General features: G+C 40.5%; 1 long non-coding RNA gene across 1 annotated transcript; it reads right to left on the minus strand.

The window, feature by feature from the left end:
• Window positions 1-595: 595 nt before the first annotated feature.
• On the minus strand, window positions 596-22,968 carry LOC121927677. The gene is made up of 3 exons (XR_006103298.1): window positions 22,875-22,968; window positions 10,972-11,049; window positions 596-658 (listed from the first exon to the last, which is right to left on the minus strand). It is a non-coding gene; the product is annotated as an uncharacterized LOC121927677 (long non-coding RNA).
• Between the last annotated feature and the right edge of the window lie 1,650 nt (window positions 22,969-24,618).

Raw genomic sequence — 24,618 nt, forward strand, 5'->3', positions numbered from 1 at the left:
AAATACAAGTAATTACCTCTGAGATTTGGATTTTGTAAACATTAGTTACTAGAGGATCAATCTTGGGTATGTCATACGTACCAGGGGCGGGGGAACCTTCTTGAGTCCAAATATGGTAATTATTTCCTCCTCTACAACTTACTCCATTGCCTACCTGCTCCAGAATGTTCTCCAACCTTCTGCAATGTACTTTGAGGTCATAGCAGAGAAGCTGGGAAATGTAAGATATAGTAATGCTTGTTACAAGTAAAATAATTAGTTATTGTTATTATTAGTTATTGTTAGTTATTATTAGTAAAATAATTAGGTATTGTTATCTTTCTGCTGTTTTATGATACAGTTTTAATATTGTACTGTATACAGATACAATGTGTTTAACCTTATTATGTTTATTGCATTGTAATACTTTGTTGTTTGCTATGGCTTTGTCATCATGCAATAAAAATTGCTGCTGTTGTGATTTTAATTAGTATTTACAAGCAGAAAGTAAGCAACAACAAGTCCCATATCACCACAACACATAGGGTCAAACAGATAAATATAGGAGGCTTACTCTTTTGTAAAAACATATGAAGTAGTTTTACCTACTACTGCTAAAGATTTCAAGATGAGAGACTCAGTAATATGGGCTCTTCAATCATGGAGGAGAGTGAGCGAGCTGCAGAGTAAAAATGGAAGATTAGCAAACTGCAGGCTAATTCTTGCAGGGAGAGAGAGGATATGACTAATACCACTACACAGGACATGAACACCACTAGGCATGCTAAAGTTTCTACCTCTAACAAGAGCCTGCAGTGTGGAAGACAGAATTTATCCCTCTCCCCAGCAGTGCTGATGGAGGCAGTTCTGTCAGCAGGAAAAAAAAAAGTTTCATCCAGTTTACTCAGTGAGTCAATAATCTTTTAGTCTGATCCAGTAAGACAAATGTGATGTTCTACACATGGCAGTGAGAGAGAATGAGGAATCCAGGATATTGGCAAAATTAGTGCCTGATCTCATGGACTGCAAAAGCCAACCAGAACTCAAGTCATTTAACTGCCTTCAGAAAGGAACCTCCCTTTGTTCTATCAATATATAACAGCTGTTTTAAACTGATAATATGAACCCATAAAATAGGGGGAAAGTGATAGATATATTTGTTGACCTCTAAATCTCTTTCGCTTCTCTGTCTCTGGAAATTCTTGCATGTAATTTTGAAAGTGCAGCTACCCCCTTTATTTCTAATGGATTTTGTTTTTGTCCTCTTTCTTTTCTTCCTTGTTCCTTTACACAATGTGTACACTTACTTTACATTAGGAAAATCTCTTATGCTCTCTCTGTCTGTCTTTTTCTCTCACACACCCCTACCTACCTGCCATGCTGCTTCTTATAATTCAAACACACTGGTTTCGATCAAAGATATTTAAATTTCCAGCTGTATGTCAATGAGCAAATGAGAGATGGTACTGACGCATCTTCTGTGTGCCCAAATCTCTCTGTGATATAGTACTAGCTGATAACAACAACAGCCACAATAACAGGTGCTCTTTTTACATGGGATCTTGAGCACAGCATCAAATACAAGCTCGTTATCTTGAATAATTTTTGCATTCAGGCTTTCCTCCATCTTTCATAGCCACTTGTTCTGATTCTTGCTTCTGTTAGTAAATTGGTTATTAAAAGTTTATGGTTTCATTTTATTGTTGGCTGTATTTATAGGGTAGAGTAAAAAACACACCCTTCCAACTAATGTTTTGATATGGTAAACAATAAATGAAAAGATTAAGTAAAATAAAGAACAGTGGATCTAATAGCAATGAACATCTGTTGTTTTCTTCAGTGACCCCTACACCTGTTTTCTAATATTTCCAAACAATACACACATTTTCTCTTGCAGATTCCATCCAGTCTGTCTTTTCATTTTTAGAGATGTAAAATATCAGTACAATTGATTTATAAAAGCTTGTTTCAAAGTGTCACACATCAAATAGAAGTTTCCATACCCACCCATCCCAGTTTTGCTTGTATTTATTTGGTTTCAGTGTATTATTTTAAGTATATATGTAGGTATCTGGCCTCTAGCATTTTTATTCCACTTAATCCATCAAATGACAATGTCTCATAATTTCTTGTCTCTTCAACAATTACATACTTTATGGTACTCAAAAAGCTGGGGACGATTATACATAGAATTAATATGTGTGGCTGAAGAAACCAAAATAGATCTGATTTGCTGTTTATATATTTTAGGACATGACTGCAATTGTTATAATCTGTTTATGCCAGAGCAGTGTGTCTAGTGGTTACCACAAAGTCCAAGGAATGCATCACACTATACCACATAGCATTTCATAGAGCTCTTAGATAAGCACTGTGATTCAGTGCAAAGATAATATGAACCAGTGGTGTCATTGGGGAGTTGCGGTGGTATGGACCAAATCGTGTGACACACAGAGGAGGTGCTATGTGGTGGAGTAGTACACTCTTAGGGGTGGGGGCTGCCTTCCAGGTCGCAAATGGCCATGGCCATGTGGGACTCAGAAGACCAGGGGGTTGTTGAGAGGGCTGAGCATACCCCCCAACTTGCTGCCACAGTGCCATTTTAAGCTTTAAAAATTTATAGGTTACAATATAGTAGAAGGGAAGTTAAAAATTATGTAAATCATAAAAAGTGAAACATTTGTTATTTTTTTGGCATATTTGTTTGAATTCATAATACTGAAAGAAGTTGAATTATAATAATTACAAGAACAGCTAGAAGAATTAATTATCAAGTTGTATTGATTGAAACTGGTGGATAGTTTGAAAGTGATGAAATTTTGAAAAAATTGATCAATGCCATGAATGAATAATGAATGTATGTATGCACTGAATGGGGTTGAGCTGTTACAGTCAATAAACTAATAAACTATTGAAACAATTACTCAATTTCATTCTACAATATCCAAAATTACTCTTGACCTGAGAGTGTTTCTTTTTTCCTGAGGATTGAAGAACAGGAACCAGGCCCTGAGAACAGGCAACCAAACCAGTATTGCATAGTATATTTGAAGACCATATTATTCTGCATACAGGCCTCTGTTTAGGGAGGTAGGAGACAATCACATATACAGTACATATATTTTACACTACAATAGGCCCTTTGTAACCATTGGGGGTTGGTGCCAGGATCCTCCATGGATACCAAAATTCATGGATGCTTAAGTCCCATTAAATATAATAAATTGGTGTCCCTTATATAAAATGGCAAGATTAAGGTTTGCAGTTTGGAATTTATATTTTTGGGGAATATTTTCAAACCATGGATGCTTGAAACTGTGGTTAAAGAATCTGTGGATACAGAGGGCCTACTGTACATGTGGTTATTACACCATTGTGATGATTTCAGAAGTACTCTTCGGAGGGTTACAAACCGCCGCTTTGCGGCAGTCTGCCGCCACCGCTGTTTGCTCCGTGAGGGAGCCGCCTCAGCCAAACCGCGCGGCTCCCTTACAAAGCAAAAAAGAAGCTCCAAAATGGAGCTTCTTCTGGTGGTGCACTAATGACACCGTGAGGCGCCAATGGCGCACTCGCGACGTCATTAGCGCCGCGCGATGTGCGGACGCACAGCGTCTGTTACATCAAGATGGCGGCGGCCATGTGGAACGGCCCCCGCCATTTGTTACGGACAGAGTCCGTAACAGGAGTAGGGGCGTCTGGAAGAGACGCCCCTTTTTTAAACTGGGACGTCCTAAGGACGTCCCAAGTGGCAGTTTGTAACCCGCCCGAGTGTGTCATTTGGAACTATCTATGAGGAAATCTTTGAATCATCTCATGAATTTCTCCCACAGATCTTGGTAAAACTGCAAAATCTGGTCTGTCCCTGAATCAGCCAATGGAGGCTGGCTACAAGGCAGTAGTATCAATACGAATGAGCATCTCTCTTCTGGCACAGTATTGTTAACCAGCCCACATCTGCAAAGCAACACTGCAGAAAAAACATGACAGTTTGTACACCAGATCCTATAAAAAGTTTTGCCAGCTCAGCATCTCAGAGGGGACCTGGCTACAAGACTGAAAAGGACTCACTCTTCCCTCCTCCCCATTCTGGGAAAAGGAGCTAGTGCCTGAATAAATTTATAATGGCATTTTCCTCTCACTTCCTAAAATGTGTTAGTTCTTGAACCTGGTCCATTCTATGAATGTGGTTATACTTAGAGCCTTACAGTGCCTTTGATCCTACACTTTAATCATGGAAATTAGAGATGGAAAAGGCCTGTTCAGTGCTCCAGTGAGTTTCCTGCTGGTGCTCATATTTCTCATGGAGATCAAGAAGAGCTCTTCTCTTAGATCAAGGGCTGTGCATGGATCATAACTTCTAAAATACTGCCCTGAAATGTATTTTGAGAAGTTATGTGTATGGAACAATAAAGCACACACATACACACACCATTCTTCTTGAACTGTCTGGTATAAAACAAATGACAGAAGACATCGGCATGATTGTGTGGCTTTAGATGTAGAAATGAATTGCACAAGACATTTCTTGAATAGGTATGTTTGCTAGGATGAATGGGTACACTCATTGTATCTTACGTGCAGTGTGTGTGTGTGTGTGTGTATTTAAAAACCTTAATTTGTATTTTCTATATGGAAAAATAATAGCTGGATCTCCATAAGTATTTCTTATTTCACCCAGCAAAGACAACTCTCTCTCTCTCTGTCTTAATTGGCATTAAGAGACTATTACCCCAATCTCACAAAGGAGATTTGTCCAAGAAAGTTTACAGTTCAAATATACTATGAAGAACTGGATCTCAGTTCATATTAGGCACTTATCTAGGCTGGCCTTGAGTGGCAGAATATATCTTTCTTGTTAGAAACATATCTACTTTTATGCATGGCAACTAGTTTACACCTAATTCATAACTATTTACACATAATTTTGGAATAGGACTGTGGCCCAAAATTCCTGGTCACATCTTTACATTCACACCGGTGATGCTAAACCACTCTTACATGTTGTTGGTTCCCTCACAATTAGGCTTTTGATTACTAGAGAAATGTCATTGAAGTCGGCAATTTGGAATATGAAATGTGGTGTTCCATAACTGTTGTTATGTGCCTTCCAGCTGACTCCAATTTAAGGCAATCTTCCCAGGGATTTTTTCTTGGCAAAATTTCTTCAGTGGATTTTCACCCTTGCCTTCCCCTTAGATTGAGAAAGCATCACTTGTCCAGGGTCACTCAGTGGGTTTCCATGGTTGAGTGTGGATTCAAACCCTGGTATTTTGAAGTCCAAATCTAATACTCACACTGCTTCATTACAGTAGCTGTTTTTCATAATGCTCACTTTCAATTTCAAGGAGAGCATTATAATTCTTGGGATTCAACCCACAGTACAATTCCTAACCCTATCTAGGATTCTACAGGGAGATACTGGTCATGAAATGGACTGTAACCTGCATGATTTTGCTGTCTCCACTCTTCTGTAGGCAGTGGGAGAAGGAGGCTGCCAGCTCAAAGCACCTATTTCTGAACTACCTGGCTTTGGGTAGGGGGAAGTACATGGAGCCACAGCCATATGGAATTGGGGAGGCTGTACAGTAACTTATGCTACTTTTTCCTTTCCTCACTACTACATCTATCTTTGACATTTTCTTCTCACCACCATGCTCACTTCTGCCATCAGTATACCTATGCAGGTGAAACTTACAGGATCTGGGGCTCTTTTCCACACTAATTTACTCACCACATACACCATTCTGCCTCCTGTGAAGGAATGTACTTGAGCAAGGGATGATAGGGTCAAAGACCTGAGACTGCTTGGTTAGCAATGACTATGGCATCATTTGTTACTCCTCATGCCCTCTGAGTTGCAGTCAGCATAGTAAACTAGAAGGGTTTTTCTATCAACATCAGCTTATAATGCTTTTGTGTATGTGGCTTGGTCTTGAGTTATCAAGACCCATTAACTTTACAGAGGACTTTATTTTGTTGGCAATGAAAACTTCTAGAAAATGTGTGTGCGTGTTTTAAAAATATATAGATCAAAACAGATGCTTGGATTTATCTTTTTTACTCTCATTGTGAGTCATGGCTAATGGAATTATCATGATAACGCCCTTTATTTCAAAATTTCTTACTGTGCAACTGCCCCTATGGAGGCAGCAGGTTAAACTCTCTTTCCATTACCATTGCATATCAGATATCCTGAAAAAACGGAATTTTCCAGGATGCTTGACACAGTATCACTACAATAAGAGGAATAATTGGTTGTATTTGTGTTGGCGTCATACTACTTTTGTGCACTGTTGCTTCAGGGCATGGCTTGTAAATTAGGGCTACAGTTCCTTTGTTCATTGAGGGATTCTTCAAGCCCCACAATGAATTCTGTTCTTCGAAAAGTTTGATTGCAGATTTAATTAATCTTAGGGGAAAGAAAATTGAAGCAACTTGGAAAATTCTGTCTTCCATTTCAGTGTGTAGGGAATTAATGTATCTGGAGTAATCCTTAAGAGTTTATCATTTCAGGTTTTAATTCCCCAATCAGTAAGTTATGTTCCAAAACCAGTGATTCTTCCAATAATCAGGACTATTATACTGCTTTACCTGAACCTGGTGCTATGCATGTGGCATTTCCTTTCATGTATGGAACTCTTTAGTGTAATTAAACTGTTAAGTCGCAACATGAAAGAACCTGAAATTGACTGTCAGGCATGTCTGTGTATATTGTGGCACTGGTCCGAGAAGAAACGTTTGAAATGAGGTTGTGCTGCCCATGGGGTTTGCAAAGTGGAAGTCTGCCAAACTGTTTTTAATATCCTCCATAGTAGTTTTAATTCATATAATTGTCAACACAGGGGGTATGAATGACTAAAATTGAAATGATTCAAACAGCCAAGGGAGGTACAATTGTTTTGCTGAGTTGCAAAATTCAAATGGAAGTCTTATCTGCAGTTTATAGATAGCATTTATTGGCCAAGAGAGAATCTCATCTATATTCTGCTTGAATGAGTCATGTTGCACTTACGCCACTGGTATAATACACTGACTTGGGGGTGGCTCGGGGGCATGGCGTTTAGATGATGCATGCCCTGATGCAGCCCCCAAGCCAGTGTCATGCTGCCTGCCCAGACAGTGGGCAGCATTGTGGCACTCCGGCAGCATGGCATTTATACACAGCATGCTGCAGGAGTGCTGAAAAGGTGCCACTGTGTCAGAAAGGGTGGCCAGAAAAACACCGGATTGGGGCCATGGCATGTGGTTGCTTTGGCCTCGGTCTGGTGATCAAAGAGGCAGTGTCAAGCCACCCCTTTAGGGCCATCTGTACTGACCCTCAATAGGATTTAGGCCTTTGCATAATAAAGGCCTAAATCCTATTGTTAGTTCCAACTAGAGTAGAGTCAATAAATCAATTGGATTTATCTGTCTGTCTCACTGTTCAGCAATTGATTGAATAGGGGTTTGTATACACCAGCAAGAAATCCCTTACTCACTCCATAGTTGCAGCACAGTTTCTAGGTCCACAGTGACCCCAATGATACCATACTCATTATGATGAGATTGTAGCAAGTAAAAAATAGCAAGTACATTTCTATACTTCTTATCAGTGCACTTAAGCACTCCCTAAGTGGTTTACAATGTTTTTAAGTTAATTGCCTCCAACAAGCTGGGTACTCATTTTAGCAGCCTCAGAAGGATGCAAGCCTGAGTTGAGATTGAGCCCTTGGCTAGTATTGAACTCACAACCTTGCAGTTTGTGAATGAGTGGCTGCAGTGCAAATATTTAACCACTGTGCCACCAGGGCTCCTGGCTGGAGTGATGCAAAAGAAAAGCACAACCCTACAATGATCATGTGTCATGTAGTGTGAAGTATTTCCAGCTACATAGTTGTCTCCTCACCACACCAATCTGAATTCTTCAGGCGAATGTGAGGTAAAAATGCCATTCTTTTTTCTCCGTATTTTCAGAGAAAAGTCCTGCATTGCCTGCAAAGCCTGAGGAATGTCATGTGGCAAAGTCACACCTGTTATGGGGTGAGTATGGGGTTTCCTCCCAGTTTAGACAAGCACTTGGTCTATTCTGTTTGGGACTAGCCAACAGGATTCCAACTATAATGGTTGTTGAGAGAATTTCAGGCTTTGACCAATTTTTACTCCTAGAGCATTCCCTGAGCAGTGTCTGAACCCCAATAGGGTTGCAAAGAAATAATTTTCTTAGTCAAAATGTTAACTTCCCCAAAGAGTAGACCTTCATTTAAATACAGTGCATCCATCATATCGGCAGTCATCAATCTCCCACCAGTCTAACTTGCATATGTCTCAAACACATTGTTGTTGTTAACTGCTCCCAAGTCAACACCAGCTCATGGCAACCCTGTGGATGAGACATCTCCAAGACCCCCCATCCTCAACCACTCTGCTTCGGGCCTGCAAATTCAAGCTTGTGACCTTCTTGACTGAGTCTATCCATCTGGTATGCAGTCTTCCTCTCTTTTTACTACCCTCTTCTTTTACCTTTCCTAGCATTATTGCCTTTTCTAATGAGTCATGCCTTCTCATGATGTGGCCAAAGTACAACTTCAGTTTAATCATCTTGGCTTCCAAGCAGATTTCAGTCTTGATCTGTTCAAGGACCCATTTGTTTGTCTTCTTGGTATTCTCCACACTGTTCTTCAGCACCACATTTCAAATGAACTGATTTCTTCCTATCTGCTTTCTTCACTGTCAGATGTAATAAGTAAATATGTCATTGTGATTTTACTTACCTTTTATTGAGGGAGCATGGGAAAAGTAGCCATCTAGATTAATCAACAACTACATTACCTATAGATTTATGTACTATTTCTCTTCCCTAAACTTTTCTTTCCTCTTCCCTAAACTTTTACTCTTCCTACTAGACAATATGTTTTTCATAGTTCCATGAACCACACATTTTCAGAATACTAATTTGGTGATGGAATTGGTTCTACACATTTATTACATGTGCATTCATTCAGCTTTTCACTTCTGTCTGTAGAACAGTTCCATCAGGGCCAAAATCTTGCATTCATTAAAAATGATATGTTGCACCACCTTATCTTCTGTACATTTAATTGGCAATCCAGGAGCAAGTTTCAAAAGCCTCATACTATCATGATATATCACAAAACAATTTGGTAGTGTAAGAAAAATTTAATTGTTTGACCCAGGCTGAAAAGGGCTGTTAAACTAGGCATTCTCCTTTCTTTAGACTGAAAACAAAACTTTTTTTTTTTACTTATTATAATCAGCTGCTTCCTCCTATGATCTGATTCTGTAATGAGTTTCCCATGCAAAACCTTGGCAGCTCATTCAGCAGCCTTTATAAGGAGGACCAGGTTTCACAGAATCTGAAGGAAGTTTTATGCTCTATTTCCAAGACTTTTTTATTAAAAAATATAACATGTGGTTGTAATGTTTACTGAACAATCCTATATACCATGTATGGTAGCGGTGGGGAAGAGACACCACTACTATGCAATGGAATGGCCACCATATCCTGTATCTGCACAGCCTAGGAAGGAAGGCCAAAATGCACAGCACAGAATTTTTTTAAAAAACCACCTTTTTATTTTTACATTTTAAAACTTTTATCATTTTCATTGTGTTTCTAAAAATCCTACCAGCATTCTTGTTCGCTCCCAGTTCTGTGTTGCATTGTGAAATCTACACCATCAACCCTTCCTGCATCTTTTGTATGCATTCTCTTTTTAATGAATACATTTTATATGCATTTTCCATTGACATTCTTGTGTGCATTTTTCAAACGTATGGATAATTTGAATGTATTTTCCTCCTACCAGTATAGATTGCAGGGATTAAAAATATTTGGATTTCCAAGATTCCCAGGCTCAGGAGATATTTTCCTAGCAAAATGCAAATCCAACTAATTTCTTTTTGATCCCTACAGATGACCATTTAAGTGGCTCTGGTCTGCTGAAAATAGGGACTCACCTCTATGTTACTGTTTCCAAACAGTAGGAAATTTTGTGAACAAGCATGTGGCAGAGTTGGAGAAACAGAATAATTCCCAATTGGCAAAGGGGTCAACAGGGCTGTATCCTTTCACCCTATCTGTTCAACTTGTATGCAGAACATATTATAAGAAAATCAGGCTTGGACACAGAAGGAGGAGGAGTGAAAATAGGAGGAAGGAATTTCAACAATCTAAGATTTGCAGAGGACACCATAGTACTAGCAATAAATCACCCAGACCTGGAACACCCACTAAGGACAATCAAAGTAGAAAGTGCAAAGGCAGGCTTAATGTTGAACATAAAGAAAACAAAAATAATGACCACTGAGGACCTTCACAAGTTCAACCTAGACAATAAAGAAATTGAAATAGTAAAAGAATTCCCATACCTGGGATCAAACATTGATAGAAATGCAGACTGCAGTCAGGAAATCAGAAGAAAACTGAGAATAGGGAGGGTGGCTATGAAAGAACTAGAAAATATTCTAAAATGCAAAGATATACAACTCAGTCCAAAAGTTAGAATCATATAAGCCATTGTATTCACTATTACCATGTATGTATATGAGAGCTGGACAGTTAAGAAAGATGATAGGAAGAAAATCAATGCATTTGAGATGTGGTGCTGGAGAAGAGTGCTGAGGATCCCATGGACAGCCAAAAGGGCAAACAAATGGGTCAAGCTGGAAACTTCCCTGGAAGCCAAGATGACCAAACTGAGGCTGTCATACTTTGGAAACATCATGGAAAGTAAGGACTCATGGGAAAAGACAATGATGCTAGGAAACATGGAGGGAGGGAGGAAGAGAGGAAGGTCATATGCCAGATGGATGGACTCTATTTAAGGAGGTCATGGATATGGGGTTGCAGGAATAAAGCAGAACAGTGGGTCTTGGAGATGTCTCATCCATAGGGTCACCATGAGTCGAGATCGACTTGAGAGCAGTTAACAACAAAACAACAAATGTGACATGATATACACTGATCAAATTATTTTTTATTTATTAGCTTACATGTATATCCTGCCTTTCCTTCAATGAGTTCAAGGTTCCATACATGACTTTAATTTTTCTGTTGTACACACAACAACCCTGTAAAATAGATTACACCAAGAGAGATTTGATTAGCTCAGAATCACTCAGTGTGTTTTGCAACTGAATCAGGGCTTGAAGTTGGATTGGTCAAGTTCTAGTCCAAAAATCTAACCGGCACAACCACCTTAACAATTATGCTCTTACAGAATAATTGACTGATGCATGCAACCCATTGGATAAGCCCTCTTCAGTTTTTATGTGAACTTTGGCCTATTACAGATGGGCATAAAGTACGGACTGGGTTCGTATTAGGGTTAGAAAGGGGCGTCCCTTCCGGACGCCCCTAACCGTAATACGGACCGAGTCCATACAAAATGACGGCGCCCGTTCCACACGGGGGGCGCCATATATTACATAGTGGACGCACTGTGTCCGCACATCGTGCAGTGCATATGACGCTGTGAGTGCGCCATTGGTGCCTCACGGCGTCATATCCGCGCCATAAAGAGAAGCGCCATTTTGGCCCTCCTTATTTGCAGTGCGGAGGAGCCTCACGGTTTGGATGCTGGGGCTTTTCCGTCCTGCAAATGGTGGCAGCGGCAGACCGCCCCTTCTGGGCGGTCTGTAACATGCCTTTGACAGGATACAGCTAGTTAGCTATAACAGAAGTGGTCCTACATATTCCAGATGAGCACTACAGTGAGGAGAATAGAGGGTGTGAGCTCAGAAATCACAGGCTGGTCCAGTGGCAATCCCTGCCTTTAATAGATGTTCCTATACTGCAAGATCACAGGTCAGCCAATAATCAAAGATAGCCAGTTCAAACACTACATTTATTTTGATAAATGAACACTCTCAGATAGCCAGGATAATTTGTGTAAATAAGACACAGAATATATTGATTAATTCCAAGGGTAACAGAAGGAAATCTAGAAACCATGGTCTATGGATAGAAGGCTATCAAACTAATTATCTTTTTATTGTATTTACTGTTTATTGTTTAGTATCAAATCATGATGCAATGACATTTCTCTGTCAAAGCAGAAGTTTCAGTATGGGCTAATGTGATTAAACAGTTTGGCTTCATGTAGTTTTGATACTTGGAAACTATGCCAAAGATAGTTATTTATGGGAATCATGGGGTGCAAAATTGAATAATAGAGGCTTGTTCTTAGTGATTGGTATGCAGGCTGGTACATGACCACCCGGCAAGCATGATGTGCCTCATTACTGATGAGATAAGATGTTTTTTTCACAACACAACAGATTAGCTGATGTCTATTACAGAATCCTTTGGGCTAAAAGTTGCCTTATGTTACATCAGAGCAGTTTAGGGTGGGGCAAACTGGGTATAGCAAGAACTGTAAGGAAAAAGAAAACATGGGGAAGTAGTTGGTCAACACAATTCTCAACCAACATTTTCTTACTTACTTACTTACTTACTTACTTACTTATTTATTTAATTTCTATGCCTCCTTTCTCCCAGGAAGGGATCCAAAGTGACTTGACATTGTACCTAGTCCAACATGCTTTTTTGATGGTGCATCATGATCCCCCTGCTCCTCTCAAAATAAGAGCATCTGGTGACGGAGATATAGAATCTTGTCTTCCTCTTCTGCTTTGCTACATATTTTGTAGATTTGCTAAAAATATCTATTTAGCTTAGATCTCTTGAGCCAGCCTACTCTGCAGGAAAATAGAGTATAGAAGCATGTGATATGATTTGAAACCAAATATTTCTTTCTTCTGGTAATGTAAATTTGGCAGTCCAAACATGGAAGTTTTGTTATCTCAGTGTTAAAGTATTTCTTATGGACAAAATTTCTGCATCTTGATTTATAAATAGTTTGAACCTTTGAGCTTTCTTGGACTGTATTTTGGCCATAAATAAATAAATAAATACTCTGTGAAATGTTTGCAGAAAAGTCCCAAACTGATTTTTTTTTATCTCAAAAAATGCTCAAACACTATTGTAATGTCACCCAGTGGGAAGAAATTGTGTGAAAAAAGAAGAAATTAACAAAGATATTGTCTGTAGTCCTAGTGGTATGCTATTTCGCCATGACTATGGCAGGATAGACATTTGTGGCAGAGAGGGAAATGTCCATGGGTGCAGTAGCATGAAAGAATGAAGGGCTGGAGAAACAGTCTGCTTGGAAGTGGCAGTTTTGGTTAGCCTCCCCTCACCATTATGGCACGACCCTGCTGGTAGAATTCAGACATAGCCATGTTAGTCTGGACAATCAATATGCAAAGGGATCTTGTAGCACCTTTGAGTCTACCCCATGCATCTGAGGAAGTAGACTCAAGTTTACAAAAGCTCGTGCTACTGGCTTCTTTCTTTCAGTTAGGAGTTTATTGCATAGGTTTTATGCCATCATTTTTCTGGCAGAATAAATACGTGTTTAGCTTCAAAGATGGGTCTTACCACATTCTCTCATGTGCAGCCCATCTGTAGCCTGTCTACAACCCAGGCTTATCCCATGGCTTTTCAAGGATGGGACTTTACCATCTTTGAAAAGCCACGAGATAAGCCCAGGTTGCAGATAAGCTGCAGACAGGCTACAGATGGGAGAATGCGTTAAGACCCATCTTTGAAGCTAAATGCACATTTATCCCGTTGGGAAAATGATGGGATAAAAGCCCGTGTGATGATCCCCCTAGTCTCAAAAGTGCTACAAGATCCCTTCGCACAACCCTGGTAAAAGTGGACCCCCACATGTAGTGCACCAACAGAATTCTGGCCATATATCTCACAATATATAATTCAATCAACAATAATGTTGATTTATGAGACCCTATTTGAATCTACATGGGGGCAAAAATCACTTTAGATCTCATGAAGCACATGACGTGACTTGAAAAGAGAGAGAGATTCTGACACATGCACTGAAACATTTTAACATTCAATATTTTTAAAGACATTTTTTTCAGATTCTTTTTTAGTGGTATCTTGTTGCCTGATTTATACTTGGGGTCAATCCACAGCATGTCATTTAAGGCAGTAACAAGGACGTTGGAAAACTACAGGTCTTTCTGGATACATGGAAGAAAAGGGAACTTGCAAAACACCTAAAAACTGAATCCTTGAATTGATCAGCCTCTCTTCTGCTACCCTTTATTCCATATCTCATAAATATTCCATTTGACTATTTCTTTCACTTTGTCCTCAAGAGACCTGCTCTGAGAAGAAAAAAAAAGGGGGGGGGGAAAGGGGTGTTGACATGTACACAGTTTTTTTTCTCAGAAGTATTTGCATCACTCTTTTCTCAGAACATCTCCATCTCTCTTTCTTATGGTGCAGAGTCAACGTGTAAGATGAAGGGTTGTACAAAGATTGGGTGAAACCATAACTTAAACCTCTCAAAACTCTCAGGTTATTCTTTTGCTTATAAAGTAAAAGGTATTTTTCCATTTATCTAAAGCAGTGTTATTTTGTTAGGCAACTGTCATCTTCTGGCTTGGGAGGGAGTGAAAAGGCTAGCCCATCTCCATCAGGGCTAGCTCAAGAAGAAGAGTGTATTTTTATTTTTATGTATTTTATATTTATGTATTTTTATTGCTGTAACCCATCCGGATTCCTTGTGATTGGGCAGGCTATAAATAAATCATTTATTATTATTAAAAAGCCAGTAGATCCCACCTTATCTTGGAAGCTAAACAAGGTCAGCCCTTGCTTACTAGGATGGGAGACCCGCAATGAATGGTAGACACTGTAGGCTGCATTTCAGAGGAAGGAACTGGCAAAATCAGCTCTGGGGTCACCATAAAGTGACAGGCGACTTGAAGGCATATACACATACACACTGTCTTTTTTTCTTTTTCTTTTTTGCAATGGTAGATAAATATGTTTTTGAGACATAGGAGATAAGTAGAAAATCAGAATCTGTCTAGAACATAGTTGATTTAAATAGAATTTACTTCCAGGTACCACCATATGGCTTGTGGTTCAGAGGTCACATCAGAATGCAGCCTGCCTGTGTGAATCCAGTGATGAAGAACTGGTTCAGGAATACTCCAGTTTTCCTTTGGATAAGGTTCACCTACACACTGTGGCTCTGAATCTAAAATTCACCCATTTGACCACTGAGTGTAATCTTTTCACTATGTTTGTTTTCCTTTGTTCTTAGATGGAGTAGCAAAAACAAGAATTTCATCAAAAAAATTCTCTTTTAGAAATGTAAAATTCCCTATTAGAGAAAGACTAAGGTCAGTTGGCTTATTAGTCCAAAGGTATAGAAAGCTTTTGAGAATTTGGCAACCAAGTAAACTTTTTGAATCCAAGTCTTACTGACCTATATTTATATTATATTTAATATTCTAACCAAACTAGAGAATAGCCAAATAATGTAAACGGTGATCTTCATCCATTTAAATATATTAAAAGTAAACTATTCCATCACCTTTCCCAAAGATATTCAGTTCTACCATTAATAACTAATTGTGGGGTTGCAGCTTTGATTCCTGTATTTACTTTGTACACCAAATGAGTCAAATTGCATTTTGTTTATGTACAAAGGGTTATGTGAATTGACCCTTATTTATCCTTTCACCAACATTCTTACAAGGATAATTGCTTCTCACTTTTAAAAGACAGGCAACCCAAAGCTAAGAGATAACAACTTTTCCCAAGCTACTTCATCAGTCCATGACTGAAAGGAGATTTGCCCAGGCTTAAGTGTACTTAAAGGAATGTAGACATGTGCATGTCTAAAGATGCTAACAAAATGGTAAATACTTGGGTTTCTCAGTTACTGAGGACTTATCTCTGAGTGCTATTATTTTGTATGCCATTCTAGATGCATAAGAAAATCAGTATACAAAGGAAGATTGGCAGCATGACTTTCGTAGACTTGAGTCTACTTCCTCAGATGTATGAGGTATAGTGGAAAGTCTGTATCTGGACTTTCCACTCTATCCCATGAATCTGAGGAAGCAGGTTCAAGTCTACAAAAGCTTATGCTACAAACTTGCAGTTGCAGTGGCTGTCTGTTGAAAAGTGTCTCACTGCTTCCATCATGTATAGGCCCAGTTAAATAATGATTTAATCCGTTATTAAAAAGGCTCCCCTTTTAAAACAATTATGAGAACGCTTCCATGAAGAAAACGGAAGCGTTCCCCTTTAATAGCGCCAGGAGCAATCCCACCAGGAGGCTTCCATCGCGGATGGATGATGCTGGGGCAGTGGGAATATGGCGGTTCCGCTCAGGTATGATAAACTCCATAGATTTATTTATTCATTCTATTCATTCTATTTTGAAATGCAACATAAAATCAAGAAATATGGACATAAATTGAAAGCTAAAGACTACAAGGCAATGGACTTAAAGAGTTGTCATATTTCTGGTACCGGTGCTCTGTACCTCAAAAGAAATTAAATTTCAAGCTAACTGCACAAACCTCTCTCTCTCTCCCCCTCAATTTTCCTTTTGCTTTACAATTGGAGGAAGTTTAATGGTACACATCTTCCTTCTGGCAAATTACTCAAAGAACACCTGTGACAGATTATTGTAATGCCTGCATTTTTGTTTGTAATTATGTAATGCAGTCGTACAATGTACAATGTGATGTAATGTATCAGATAACATGAATGAATCTCCTACATTAACAGAGAGTCATTATGCATTCAAGCAGTATTAGACACATTGTAGTAAACTGCCTCGATCTGAGGGGAAATACGCTATTGTCAGAGTAGCTTGGCAGCTGTCAGAAGAGTTGGAAAAGGGGAGAGTGAAGGGTGCCCTTCGCTCCCTTGCTGGATCTCCTGCTTCTTGCTCTCCTCACAGAGCAAAAGACAGGAGATCCAGGGGAGAGCGAAGGGTGCTCTTCGAAGGGTGCCCTTCACCCTCTTGCTGGCTGTCCTGCTTCTTGCTCTCCACAGAGAGCAAAAAGCAGGAGAGCCAGCAAGGGAGTGGAGGGCGCCCTTCACTCTCCCCTGGGTCTCCTGTCTTTTGCTCTCTGAGGAGAGCAAGAAGCAAGAGAGCTGGCAGGAGAATGAAGGGTGCCTGGTTGTTCGCGCGTGCACCAAGCACCCTTTGCTCTCCCCTGGTTCTCCTGCTTCTTGCTCTCAGGGGGCGCCAAAATATTTCTCGCCTAGGGTGGCAAAATACCTACAGCCAGTCCTGTGGAGAGGTTATATGATAGTTATTCTTAAACATCTGAAGGAATATCATATAGAAGAAGGAGCAAGTTTGTTTCCTGCTTCTCCAAAGACTAGAACACAAACCAATGGATTCAATGATAAGAAACAGATTCCATCTAAACAACAAGAAGAATGTTTTTTTTTACTGTAATAGCTATTTGATAGTGAAACACATTGCCTTCTAGGGTGGTGGACTCCCCATCTTTGGAAGTTTTTAAAGAAATGTTGAATGAGCACTTTAGTTTTGTATTCCTGTTTGGCAGGGGGTTGGATTAGCTGGCCCTTGTGGCTCCTTCCAGCTCTATAATTGCATGAGAACTGCTTTATGATCTGCCTGTTGGTCCAGGATGTACAAATTATGCTTATTTATATAAATTATGTTAATTTCACCTCAGTTATACTTTTCATTGTTCGAATGCCTTCACATCACTTCCGACTTATGGCAACTCTAAGGCACACCTATCACAGGGTTTTCTGGGGCTGAGAGTATGTGACTCACCCAAGGTCACCTAGGGGGTTTTCATGGCTGAGTGGGGAACTGAACTCTGATCTTCAGAGCTGTAGACCAATGCTCATACCACTAAGCCATGCTGGCTCTATAAATTACATTAGTTCATATAAACTATACTAGTTCATATAAAGTTGCAGACCATAGAAGATTCTCCAGATTCCTAGTTAAGGGTTCCTGAATGTCCTTTCATCTCACTTTATTGTGATGCAGCGCTTAATTAATAAATACAGTAAAATGAATGAATGAATGAATGAATGAATCAGAGGTTTGGGAGTACCCTAGATATGAGTTAACCCTGTTGGGAAATGTGAGAGATAGTACTGGATCTGTGAAGCAGAGTAATTAAAATGATAAAGTGAGAAGATGAACAAGCAGTCTCATGCATGTAAGTATGCACATGTACACAAGATCTTGCAGAGAGAAAAAAGCAAGCTTAGGGACAAAACAGACCAACCAACAAAGCTGGCTTCCAGCCAGCTTAGGAGCATGGCATGCAGACAGTGCACACTTGGCAGCCAAGCAGTGTGAAGCGCCCTTCGCTCTCCTGTTGGCTCACCTGCTTTTTGCTCTCTGCAGAGAGCAAAAACCAGGAGAGCGAGTGGTGCCCCAGGGATTGCCAGGCCTGGCGTGCACTCTCTCTCAGCCTCCATTCCCGGCACTGCCCCTAAACTTTTGTCGCCCGAGGCAGCTGCCTAGGTGGCCTATATGGGTGAGCCGGCCCTGCCTCTCCAAGCTAAACCTACCCAGCTCCTTAAGTCATGCCTCAAAAGGCTTGGAAGATTATAACATGGAGGATATGGACAGGAGCAAAGTGGATCGCTCCCATCCTTATGCCGTCCTTTTTGCACAATTACTTGAATGATTATCACACACATCACATTTATCCTATCATTATCTTGTCAATGAAGTAGAATTGTCCCATCAGTTTTCATTAATGGAAATGTCTGTTATTGAAAAATGACAGGTCAATTTCACTTTATTGACAGGATAATGACAGGATAAGTGTGACATCATCTGATAATCTTCATGTGATTGTGCAATAAGGATGGTAGCGATGCACTCCGTTCCCAACCTTTTCCTTGTGTGATAATCTCCTTGGTTTCCAGTCCTTTTATCATCTTGGTTGCTCTTTTGCAGAAACCTTCAGATTGTGCACTTCCCTGGCTTTTGTGGTGTAGTTCTCAAGTAAAAAATGTACACAATTGTGGAAATTTGCAGAGTATGCAAATACTACAGATTCTAGGGGTCACAGTCCAAAAAATGTTCCCAAGCTGTGCAAATTTTAAGGGGAAATGTACAGTTTAAATATGATTCTTTGTGCAGCCTTTATTATTTATTTCTTTTGTGTTTGAAACAGGATGGAATAGACAAATGACTTTCCCAGTTATTCTTAGCAAAAAGAAATTGGAAAGTTTGGGGTGTCTTAGTGCACTGAAAAAGAGTTTTCCTATCAACTCTTCTTTCAAAGTGGTTTCTGGAATTTGCCAATAATTTTAGATGAAGAGGCTAAAAGCAGTCATTTGGTCAGAGATAAATTGTAATCCCTACTCACTGGAAAGAAATATACTTATCAAGACAACACCTTATTATTGTCTCATTTACCCTCTTCATTATCTGCTGTTGGTGTTTGAGAGGGTGGTAGAAACAGGTCTCCCTCCCCTTCTTTTCAAAGGATTAACGTTTGCCAAGAAAAACAGCACTTGACATTTTCACTAGCATAACGGTTTGCTCAACCAGCAACTGAGGGTGAAAATGACAAAAGTGAGGCAAGGTTAAGTTCATATAGAGGCTATTCTGACAAGAAGAAAAGAAAGAGAGAGAAGCATTAAGTAAGATGAACTCAGTAGTGCCTAGCACAGGTCAGATGTCTGCACTTGTCAAAAAACCAGCCTTGTAAGCAGCTCAGGGATGGTTGATCATCTGGTTGTTAAAGGATCTTTCCATTAATTTCCATTTTTTTTAAATGAGCATGAAGGACCTAGGTAGATTCATTGTCCAATTTTCCCCCCTAGGGATGACATTCTTCATAATTTTTGTTTTTGTAGGCAAGAATGAATAATTTTACCATTTTTCTCCTTATTGTGCGAAGTCATGGAAAACTTAACAGTTTTTGTAGACTTTCCATAATTAGAGACTGAGTCTGTGCAAATAAAGAAAAGAACATTTTTTGTACAAAAAGCAGTCTTTTCTGTCTTGTGTCAAGTAAAACAGGCACAGGGACGCCCAGAGACAAGAAGAAGCATGGAAAACAGGTGGCCATGCGGACCCCTACAGATGGGAACATTCCTTTAGCCTCAAGCATGAGAGCAGGGAACTCAGAAACAAAGGTGAAAGACTCTAAGCCAGAAGAGCCTCTCCATGTTATTCCTGACCACAGCTATTGTGCCTCCTCAACAGAAATGTTGTTTTCTATGCAGAAAATACTCTTTTATGCAGGAAAAAAGTTCCAAACATTTCCCCATAGAGTTTCTGAACTGTGGAGATTCTCAATTATCTAAGATTCTCCCCATCAGGGTTTCCCAATTCGCAAGAAACCCATTTTTAAACATCTTCAAATATTATTTTCATCCTTAGTTTTCCCAATAGCTATGTGAGAAGGTATGTACACAGGAGTAGTTTTGTTCCTGTATGAGGTACTTTGGTTTTATTTAAAGATTCAAGTTTCTATAGCAGAGTGAGAACATGCTGGTTCTCAACACTTTGGTTGAGAGGACAACTCTGCTCCTACCCCCATGCTTTAGGCTCTTTTAGAGTATGCCAATACCATAGGATTGACTATGAGGTTTGTTCAGGACTTCTTTTGTGACAATTCATTAAAAGGGCTAAATGAGATTTGTAAGAGAAAAAAAAAACTATTTGTAGAGTCCTACAAATAGGAACATGATAGCATGTTTCCTCACAGGCAAGGAGGACTGCATATGAGTGGACATAAGGGGAGTGAAGACTTCAAAGTTAGTACTGGAGCTGTTTATATAGCTTCCACTCCTCCTAAATTGCTCTCTTATATAGAATGACTGTATAAAGCACATTTTTGTTGTCTTGTGTGTGTGTATTCAAGTCTCCTGTCGACTTATATAACTCCATGAATTTCATAGAATTTTCTTATGCAAGGAATACCTTAGAAGTGGTTTTGACAGTTTCTTCCTCTGAAATATAGCCTACAGCCCCTGGTATTCATTGGTAGTCTCCCATACTAGAATAATAATAATAATAATAATAATAATAATAATAATAATAATAATAATAATAAATCATTTATTTATAGCCCGCCTTTCCTTGAGATCAAGGTGGGTTACAACATCTTAATAACAACAAACGATAAGTATAAACATCAATATACAACAATTCAACATTAAAAACAAGAATTAAAAACACAAATTAAAAACCATGCAAAAACTAGCCAAAGTGCAAGTGCAAAGTGGGGGGGGGGGGGGGGAGGGAAGCATTACAACAACTGGGGGAAAGCTTGTTCGAAGAGAAAGGTTTTAAGTCTCTTCCTAAAAAGGTCAAGGAAGGGGGTCGAGCGGAGCTCTTCGGGAAGCAAGTTCCATGACTGCGGGGCTGAGATTGAAAACGCCCTCTGTGCAGTCGCAGAGTATTTCGAAGGTGGAACCATCAAAAGTTGCTTCCCGGCTGACCTGAGTGTGCGGGGCGGATTATATGGGGAGAGGCGGTCCTCCAAGTACCTTGGGCCCAAGCCATGTAGGGCTTTATAGGTTATAACCAACACCTTGTATTACGCCCGGAAGCGAATAGGCAGCCAATGTAGATCATGCAGAACAGGTGTTATATGGCTGGACCTGGAACATCCAGTGACCAGCCTGACTGCCATGTTCTTCACTAATTGAAGCTTCTGGGTTTGGTACAAGGGTTGCCCCATGTAGAGCACATTACAGAAGTCCAACCGAGAGGTTATCAGAGCATGTACCACTGTTTCAAGGTCCCCCCGGCCCAGGTAGGGTCGCAGCTGGCGTATCAACCGAAGCTGATAACAGGTACTCCTGATTGTCGCATCCACCTGAGATGTGAGATGGAGCGACGAGTCCAGGAGCACCCCCAGGCTGCGAACAGAGTCCTTCAGGGGAAGCGTGACCCCATTCAGGACAGGTGGACAAATCTCCATCCCTGGGCCCGGGGAACCTATCACAAGCACTTCCGTTTTCTCTGGATTCAGTCTGAGTCTGTTTTCCCTCATCCAGCCCATTACTGACTCCAGACAGGCATCTAGAGGAGAGATGCCATCCCTGGTCACTGCATCAGTCGGAGACACAGAGAAGCATATTTGGTGTCATCAGCGTACTGATAACACCGCGCCCCGTGTCTCTGGATGATCTCTCCCAGCGGTTTCATGTAAATGTTAAATAGCATGGGGGACAAAATGGCTCCTTGAGGGACCCCAGATGTAAAGGCCCTCTTATCGGAGCACACGTCCCCCAGCTGCACCATCTGGAATGTGTGGAGAAGGGAGAGGAAACTAATTCTGGCCTGTTTCAGCATCTTCCTGCCTTTTTGACCTGTGAAATCAGGGCTGGTGAAAACTGAACACTGCCCACTACTGCAATCTTGGAAATAAAGATTATACATGAACTGTTTAGGGATCAGCAACTCCTAGTGCTTCAGATGTTGTGAGACTGCAACTCCACCATCCCAGACAATGGTGAAAAAGATGGAAGTGATAGCCTGTCGATTGCTAGTTCTGGTGTTCCTTAGATAGTTTAGGCTTGTGTTGCATAAAGGGTTTAGCTTTTTAACAGTAGTCACATCACTCTCTCTTTTACAGTTTGCTTCATTTCAACTCAAAATAGCTAATATGCTGTTTGGAATTTAAAATCCTCAGCAGCAAGAGAAATCTTAGTTCTTTGCATGGGGCACAAAATTAGGGTTAGGCTGCATCTGCACTACAGAAATAATGCCGTTTGACACCATTTAACTTCCATGGGACAATGTTATGGAATCCTGGGACTTGTAGCTCGTTGTGGCATCAGAGTTCTTGAACAGGGAAGGCTAAATGTCTCACAAAATTACAGTCCCCAGAGTTCCACAGCACTGAGCCATGAAAGTTAAAGTGGTGTCAAACTGCATTATTTTTGCAGTGTGGATGCAGACTTAGAAAGAGAACTCACATGATTTTACCAGATTTTGGGGGCAACTAATTTCAAATAACAACTTACATGTACTTACTTGCTTTTTTTTTTTAGCAAGGAAGATAAATGATGCTGCTTGACTTACCGGGCTGGTGTTGTTGCTGGGGCAGAAGGCACCCTAGTCCTGCAATTGTGGAGGCCTGCCTCACCCCAGCAACCTTTGTGTTGGCAAGACTGGGGTGGAAAGGGTGGCTCTTTTGCACCAGGTGCTAGGACTACATGTCCCAGCTTGCATTGCAAAAGGGAAGAGGCCCTGATTGGCTGGCTCGGACCCCTGAGTGCAGCCTATTGGTGGTAGGGGCCTGGGAGATGGTGCCTCCACTCTTTCCAGGCCCCATATTGGTGGGTGGGCCTATTTAAGGTCACATTGTGCACCGTCCAGTGCCATTTTAGCTTGGCTGTCCCACCTTCCCTCCCTTGGCTAGTTACAACTTCATTTTAGGGTGGCAACATAGGTCCTGGATCTGGTGAGCATGGTTTCCAGGGCTCTGTAGCATTGGATTGGGAGTCCATTGGATCTGAGAGTGCTGAGGGCAGGCGGTGTGGCCATTGCGGGGGCCACATTGCGTGAACATCTCCTGGTGACTAGGGGCTTATTGGAATATGTGACTGACTGGTTGCATATATGCAAGAGGGTGTTTCTGTTGCCCCTACGTCATCCCGAAGCTTGGTCGTGACAAATCAACATTACATCAATCAACTGGGGTGTTGATTGATGTTTCCAGATCCAGACCTTATGCTTTGGGCCAACCTTACCCTTTGTGCTGTTTGTTAATAAAGTTGTGGCCTTTTCCTCCAATTCTGTGTTGCTGTCTTATTGGGCGGCTTCCTTCCCACAGCAAAACTACATTAACTGCAACTTAACAAGGAACAAGCTTGCTATATTTTTGGGGTGCAAATGTACCTTTAAAGTGTCTTTCTCTGGCTTCAGGGTTTCTTTGGCTCCGTGCAAAGGCAGAGGAGGAATATCACATGGCTGAAGTGCTGTAGTAAATGGACTAAAAAGAACTTGGTATCCACTGGGATTTGGTTCCAGGACCCCCCTTGGATACTAGAATCCATGGATGCTCAAGTCCCATTATATACATAGGAAAATGTTGTCTCATATAAAATAGCAAAATAAAGGTTTGCTTTTTCAAATTTTTAAAATTTTCAAGCCGTGGATGGTTGAATCCATAGATGCAGAGTCTGTGGATATGAAGGATTGACTGCATTCTATTTAAAGTATCACTTTTAAAAATATATATAATATTCTTACTTTTGGGAGGACATTGAAGCTATAACAGAAAGCCATAGCTTTTACCACTGAAGACATATTTTCTCCTTTTCATTATTCTGAAGGATCTTAATCCCAGGCTGCTTGGATAAGAGAGAATAGCAATAACAATAGCATTTACATTTGTATACCACTTAATAGTGAACTCAGCACTCTCGATGTGGTTTACAATCTGTAAGCTAATTGCCCCCAACAAGCTGGGTACTCCTTTTACTGATCTATAAAAGGTTGAAAGGCTGAGTCAACCTTGGAGCCCTGGGATCAAACTCACAACATTGTGACTGCAGCACCGGCATTAATCCACTGTGCCACCAGAGCTCCAGAGAAGTGGCCACAGACTACTCTGGAAGGAGGGTAACTTCTCCCAACACAAGATACGGACTGTCTTAATGTGGGAAACTAAAGGACAAACCTGCAGTTCTGAAGCGGAACTGAAAGAGACAAAGAGGCAATATTTTGCATACTCCCTAGAATTGTGATAAGATAGCAATTCCTGCTGCAGTGGGTTTCAACTGTGAACCTCCATCTTTGTTCAAGCTGTGCACAAACCATG

This window comes from Sceloporus undulatus, chromosome 4 (genome assembly GCF_019175285.1).
Source record: "Sceloporus undulatus isolate JIND9_A2432 ecotype Alabama chromosome 4, SceUnd_v1.1, whole genome shotgun sequence".
NCBI lineage: Eukaryota > Metazoa > Chordata > Lepidosauria > Squamata > Phrynosomatidae > Sceloporus > Sceloporus undulatus.